The sequence below is a fragment of the Amblyraja radiata genome, unplaced genomic scaffold, assembly GCF_010909765.2.
Source record: "Amblyraja radiata isolate CabotCenter1 unplaced genomic scaffold, sAmbRad1.1.pri S68, whole genome shotgun sequence".
In the NCBI taxonomy this organism is placed as follows: Eukaryota; Metazoa; Chordata; class Chondrichthyes; order Rajiformes; family Rajidae; genus Amblyraja; species Amblyraja radiata.
Window position 1 is genome coordinate 201,585 of NW_022630162.1, and position 7,072 is coordinate 208,656.

Below are 7,072 nucleotides of genomic sequence, written 5' to 3' on the forward strand. Positions count from 1 at the left end.
AGGGATCCAGCGAATGGAGCAGCAACAGAAACAGAAGATTTCTGGAGTTCTGGTGAGGCTTTCCAGTTTCGATTTCCTGATCTTGTGTAGATTTGATCCCTGTGATGCGTGTAATAATAGGTCTAACTGTCTAAATGCTTCTGAAGTCTGAAGAGGGGTCTCGACACGAAACGTCGCCTATTCATTCTCTCAATAGATGCTGCCTCACCCGCTGAGTACCTCCAGCATTTTTGTCAAACTATTGAATTGCCAAAGTAAATAAAAAATGCACAGGCCAAACGTCACCGTTAAAGTCGTGAGGAAACACAACCAGTGACATTATATATTAATCTTCACCTTTTATTTCACAGGAACAGTCACACAGCCTTCAGTCCAAGATCACATCCCAGTATGCTGAACTGCACCAGATTCTCACTGAGAAAGAGCAGCGCACACTGGCAGATATCCGGGAGGAAGAGAAGAAGATTCTGAATACAATGGAGAAAAATCTTGGAAAGATTCAAGAGAATTTAAATTCCATTCAGGAGGAACTCTTAAAGTTGCAGCAACAGATGGATCAAAATAACAGTGTGGTGTTTCTGAAGGTGAGGGGTTACACTACAGTTTGGTGAAGTGAAAGTGTACAGTCACAAAATGGTGGGTGACATTTCAGAAATAAATGCTGCATTTACCAGTAATTCGGAACTGAGTAAATGTTCCCTCTGTTCCAGCTGTTGTTGTTCAGAAACTAATTGGCCTCCCGCTGAATCTATGGGATCTCAGGACTGCCTGGCCGGAATGTAGAGAGGTGTTTATATTATGTGGAGTTTAGAACAATCGGATGACATCCCATTCTACACCATAGACAGGCCATTTGGCCCATCCTATCCAGTCAAGATTTCTGCCCCACTCATCATCCCTCCTATCTATTCTCCACACCTGGTAACAATACCCCAAATTCCATGAGCCCCAATGTGTTTACCCCACTGTTACCCCTGGCTAAATTGGACCAGCCAGGACTTCAAAATGGGGTTACGTTTCAGGGTTTGCTGGGAGATTTGGTCAAATTGGAATTGCTCTCTGGGACTGGCTGCGAGAGATGCCAGGAAGTCTGGAACTTAGATACAATTTGAAAGCAAAGAATGGGAAGCCTTGCAAATCCTGTCAATCTGGTACTAAATGCATAGAATGGATTGGATGTCTGCAAACCAGACATATACCTTGTAAATAGCTTGTAAATAATGTTGCAGAGTCTGACTCTGCTAAGTGTTGATTGGATGGGGTGTTGAGCCTTGTCTGAGAGTTCTGTTCATCAGGGTAAATGTTTCCAAGTTGACTTCATCTTGAAGTCCGTTGTGAATACAATGTATTGAATTGTTGTATCATTTGGTTAGGGAAATGCCTGTTATGTATAGGGTTAATCGATATTTGTAATAGGGGGGTTGCACGAAAGGTCACTGGGTCAGAGGGCTCGACGCACGGAGCTGCTAAATCCATCTGGAGGACATCCGTCACTTCCGGTATATGTTATTAATGCTAAAAACGCGTACTTTCCCACCTGTTAAAAACCGCCAAAATGTTGAATTTTTGCGCTGAAAACAATTGTGGGAGTCTGGGTAAGTGTGAGAGACATGTACCCAACTTTAGAATTCCAAGCGTGAAGCGAAATGAAGGTATAGAGAAGCGAGAACTGAAGGGACAACAGCAGCTAAAGTGCTTGATAAACATTGGCCGTGCAGATATTGGAATTGAAAATGTTGGGAATTATCGCGTTTGCTCACTGCATTTCATCAAGTCAGGCATTATTTGTGTTTTTTCTTGATTCCTTTGGTATCTAAAAAATCTCAGAAGTGATAAATCTGGCTGTAAATTTTTCTTCAGATGCGTTTTCATTTTGTATGTAAAACCCACGGGAACTACGGGCGATTAAATCGAATTACAGCCAGATTTATCACTTCTGAAACTTTTTAGATGCCAAAGGAATCAAGAAAAAACACCTTAGTTGATGAAATGCAGTGAGCAAACGGCCAATGTTCGCTAAGCACTCTGTCTGCTGTTGTCCCTTCAGCTCTCGCTTCTATTCCCGTCATTTCTCCTCACTTTTGGAATTGTGAAGTAGGCTAAATGTCCCTCACGCTTATCCCCATTTCCATAATTATTTACAGGCAAAAATTGACAATTTCAGCGGTGGGGTTTTAACGGGCCCGCTACGCTGGAAACAATGGTAAGTGCCTACCTGCAGTTCATCGCGTGTAATCCATTTGGAGTAGCCTAGCAACAGTACGGGTCATGGGTCGTGACCCGACTGCCGTGAAACCTCCCTATTGGGTGATTAAGAGACAACCCCCATGTGGTTCGGCCCTCGAGTTTGCGGGACAGATAAAAGTCCCTGCTCACGAGGCTCAGGGCCCATCTTCTGGAAGAGCGTTCAGGACCAGGTACCCTTCTGGAGTGCCTCTGTCTGTGCGAGGCCTAGAGGGCTTGAACAGATAGACGCAGGGATGGAACCCACGGTGGGATAGGTACAGTGTGTGATCTGTGACAAGCTTTTGGTAGAATACAATTAATTGATACAAGTGCTTGATTCAGTGCTTTTACTGAAACTAGACTGGGGGGAAGCTTAGAACCGAGCAATTATCACCGCTTGCATTTAAATTTATCTCTGCTGTTGGCTTCAGTCCCTCCAATGCAAGTGAGGTCCATGTTCTCATGACTGCATTACTTTAGGTATTTATTGAAGACCACGTTACATTTCAACTTTGATTATTAGTCTCCCCTTCAATTTGAGATATTATTTCATCCCCACACATTTAAATCCACCGATAATATTATATTCCCTCTCATCGTTCCTGACAACTTCCACAGATGAAATCCCACGGCCTGCCCAGTCTTTTCATTAAGTTCCATCCTCTCAATTATGACATAGAAACATAGAAAATAGGTGCAGGAGTAGGCCATTTGGCCTTTCGAGCCTGCACCGCCATTCGATATGATCATGGCTGATCATCCAACTCAGTGTCCCATCCCTGCCTTCTCTCCATACCCCCTGATCCCTTTAGCCACAAGGGCCACATCTAACTCCCTCTTAACTATAGCCAATAAACTGGCATCAAATACCTTCTGTGGCAGAGAATTCCACAGATTCACCACTATCTGTGTAAAAAATGATTTTCTCTTCTTGGTCCTAAAAGATTTCCCCCTTATCCTTAAACTGTGACCCCTTGTTCTGGACTTCCCCTACATCGGGAATAATCTTCCTGCATCTAGCCTGTCCAACCCCTTAAGAATTTAGTACGTTTCTTTAAGATCCCCCATCAATCTTCTAAATTCTAGCGAGTCTATCCAGTCTTTCTTCATATGAAAGTCCTGCCATCCCAGGAATCAGTCTGGGGAACCTTCTCTGTACTCCCTCTAGGGCAAGAACATCTTTCCTCAGATTAGGAGACGTCATTCTCATGAACATTCCTTGTGCTTCCCCCCATCGTTCTACATCTCTGCGACAATATCCGCTTTCTCTCTGCATGACAGTGGTGATAAGAGTTGGGAAATGGGAATTATCAGAGGGTTGTAGAAATTTGGTGAAATTCCCGCTGTCGGGATGAGGACGGTCCATCTCAGTCAATTGAGATTTGTGTTTTATTTCTTTCAGGAGGAAGCTGGTCGCAAGCGAAGGTAGGACATTGTCTTGACGGAAACATTGTAAGTGTTTTGTGGAACACCTTAAAACATTTCTAATGCTTAGTTTATAAACAGCTGTTCAATATTTGCAGGGTTCGTGATGAAGCCAAACAGCTGTCGGTGGTAGATGAAGCCTTGCCGATTGAAAAGTTTCATTGCCCTGTTTCGTTCAACACGGCAGTCAAAGATACATCTGATGACTTCAAACGAGGTAAAGCTTGTACCTTCACCATTATTCTTGTTTCCGATATCTTTAAGCAATTCCTAGATGAAAACATTATGGTCTTTTGGACTGAAGGGAAATTGGATCCACCTCTAAACCCATCAGCTGGGAAGCATCACAGAGTCAGACGTTCATACTCTCCTGCTTTGGGTGAAATACTGTGGCTATTCACCCTATCTGTGTACCTTATATAGATCTTATACACATCTATAAAGGCACCCGGACGGGCTCCAAAGACAAATGTTCCTGCCTGTCCAACATCTCCTTATAATCCAGCCCTTCAGATCTGATGAAATTGTCGTAAATCCTTTTGCACCCTCTCTAATTTACTAACAACCATATTGTGTCAAATTTAATATCCTGACCTATGAAAGCATGAGTGACAAACACAATCTTCACCACACTGCCTGTCACTGTTTCATCTTCCATCGCACTGTGTACCTGCAGCCCGAGATCTCTCAGTTCTATAAAGTTCCCCGTTTACTGTGTATGTCCTGCCCTGGTTTGTCTCAGCAAAGTGCATCACCTCACCTTCACATGAATAAATCCCACCTGCCGTTCCTGAGCCCATTGGCCCAGTTCACAGGGATCCCATTTACTCTCAGATAACCTTCTTCACTCTCCACAATGTTACCAATTTTAGTTCCATCTGCAAACTGACTAACCGTACAACCTACATACACATCCAATTGTGTATATAAATAAGGAACAACAGTGGACTCTGTCTCCAGTCTGAAACACGACCCTCTACCAACATCCTCTGTCTGCGACCTTCAGGTAAATGTTGTATTCCATCGGCTAATTCACCCCGGATTCCATGAGATCCAACCTTCCAGAGCGGCCTCTCATGCGGTGTGTAGAAGTTGCATCTCTAAGACGGCAGTGAATATCTGGGATGTTGTGCCCAAGGTGGTGGTGAAAAGCTGAGTTATTGGATATGTGCAACTTGGCTACAAATAAATATTTGATAGATCGAATATTTAAGATTATGGGGAACTCACACAGAAGAGGAATTGGTGCCAGCTTAGATCAGCCATGACCACATTGAATGGAGGGGCAAGCCTGAGGAGCGGATTCTAATCCTGCTCCTGTTTTCTTGTGTTCCTATGCTCCTGTGTACCGATAAATTGACAGACTTGACACAGAGGAATTGAAGCAAAGATTAACAATACTTGTTCCTGGGACAATGAGTTTGTTGTGCTGGGTGAGATTGAGTAGACTAGGCCTGTGTACTCTAGAATTTGGGTGTATAGGAGGAGATCTCAGTGAAACACAAAGTTCTTACAGGGCTCAGTGGGATGGATGCAGGGAGGATGCTTTCCCTCTCTGTGGGGTCTGGAGAATGGGCACCCTCTCAGAATGTGGGCTGCAACATGTAGGGCAGAGATAAGGAGACATTACTGCACGCAGAGACTGGGGAACCTTTGGAATTCCCTGCACAGGTGGCTGTGGAGACTCAGTCATTCAGTGCTCTTGGAGCTGAGAGCCATGTTTGTACATTACAGCGTCGGGCCGTTTGGCCCATCATGTCCATGTCCACCTATTTCCCATCTTTACTAATCGATTTGCCCAGATTACATTGGTATTCTTCTGCACCTCACCTAGATAAGTGCCTCAAATATAATGATTAGATCTCACCACCGCCTCGTCTGTAGCATGTTGCAGATATCACCCACTCTCAGTGTAAAGAAAACTTCCTGCTCAGATCCACTTTAAAATTCCTTGCTCTCAAGATAAACCTGTCATCTCTTGATTTGATATCCCTGCTGCAGCACCGATCTCTGCTGCACTCCACCAGTCACAGACCTCCAAGCAGAAAAATCATCCTTCTACCGCTACCTTCTACCTCCAACCACCAAGCCAATTGTGGATCCATTTCACCAGCTAGCCTTGGATCCCACCTGCCTTCACTTTCTGGACCAGCCTTACATGTGGAACATTGTCAAGTCCCTCAGTGAAGTTCATATATTGGTTCACAATGAGATCAGTGTGTTCTTGGTTGTACACACCCATCAAATCCACCCATGAATCCCCTCTCTTTCAGCGACCCTACAACCACAAGTCCCCACATATTCTGTCCAACACCCGATCATTCAACCTCTACTTCCTCCCATGGTCCAAGCCACCCCTCCGTCTCTCTCACCCTCCACTCAAAGAAACAGGGGCAGGTCCTCTGGCCCCTCATGTCTCCCCCTCCCATTCACTATGGTCATGGCGAATCCACCCCACACCTCTACCTCCTCTTAAACAACCTCAAACTACCACTCACCTCAATATCCTCTTGCTCCGATCTGCCTCCATTTCTGAATAGCCCGCTTCATTTCTCCATCCCCACCGCAATCTCGCCATCCTCCTCACTCTCCGCACTCGTCCTCCCCGTCCACCCTCCCCCACCTTACGAAATTCCCCTCTCCTTCCCTGGATAAAAACTGTGGGAAAGATGTGTGTTGTCCACCGGATGTGGTTGGGGTGAAACCCTGGGCAAGGTTCCAGTTGTCCGCCCGCCTGTGCCTGAGGCCGAGCGGCTTCTCCCCCGGTCCCGGGGCCGCGCTGCCCGAGTCTCCCCCCGACCCCCGGGGACTCTCTGATTCTCTGCTTCTCCCCCCAGTCTCCGTCACCCTGGATGTGGAAACAGCGCATCCGCGGCTCGAGGTGTCTGAGGATCGGAAGAGGGTGAGATGGACCGGGACCCGGAGGAGTCTCCCTGACACCGGGAAGAGGTTTACAGACTGGGAGTGTGTGCTGGGATCAGAGGGATTCACATCGGGGAGACATTACTGGGAGGTGGAGGTGGCGGGGAGTCAGTACTGGAGGCTGGGAGTCGCCGCAGAGTCTGTGGAGAGGAAGACACGGGTCGACCTGACCCCGGAGACTGGAGTCTGGAGCATCGGGCGGGGGTGGTTTGGCGAGTTTGATGTATTCACCTCCCCCCCATCCCGTCTCCCCGCCCGTCCCATCCCCGGGAGGGTGGGAGTTTATCTCAGTTACGAGTCCGGGACAGTTTCATTTCACGACGCGGACACCAAGTCCCATCTCCACACCTTCACTGGGAATAAATTCACGGAGAAACTTTATCCTTTCTTCTGGCCTTGGGATGGAAACTGGCTGAGAATCTGCTCCGGTTCCGCTCCGGGTGTGTAAAAAAAATGTAAATGTGGGAAGAGTGAAATAAACAGCAACTGAAATCAGAGC

At 46.4% G+C, this 7,072-nt stretch overlaps 1 long non-coding RNA gene across 1 annotated transcript; it reads left to right on the forward strand.

Annotated features, from left to right (window-relative positions):
- The first annotated feature begins 3,628 nt into the window (after positions 1 to 3,628).
- On the forward strand, positions 3,629 to 6,542 carry LOC116969514. Its single transcript, XR_004410806.1, has 3 exons — positions 3,629 to 3,651; positions 3,750 to 3,868; positions 6,489 to 6,542. It is a non-coding gene; the product is annotated as an uncharacterized LOC116969514 (long non-coding RNA).
- The last annotated feature ends 530 nt before the right edge of the window (positions 6,543 to 7,072 follow it).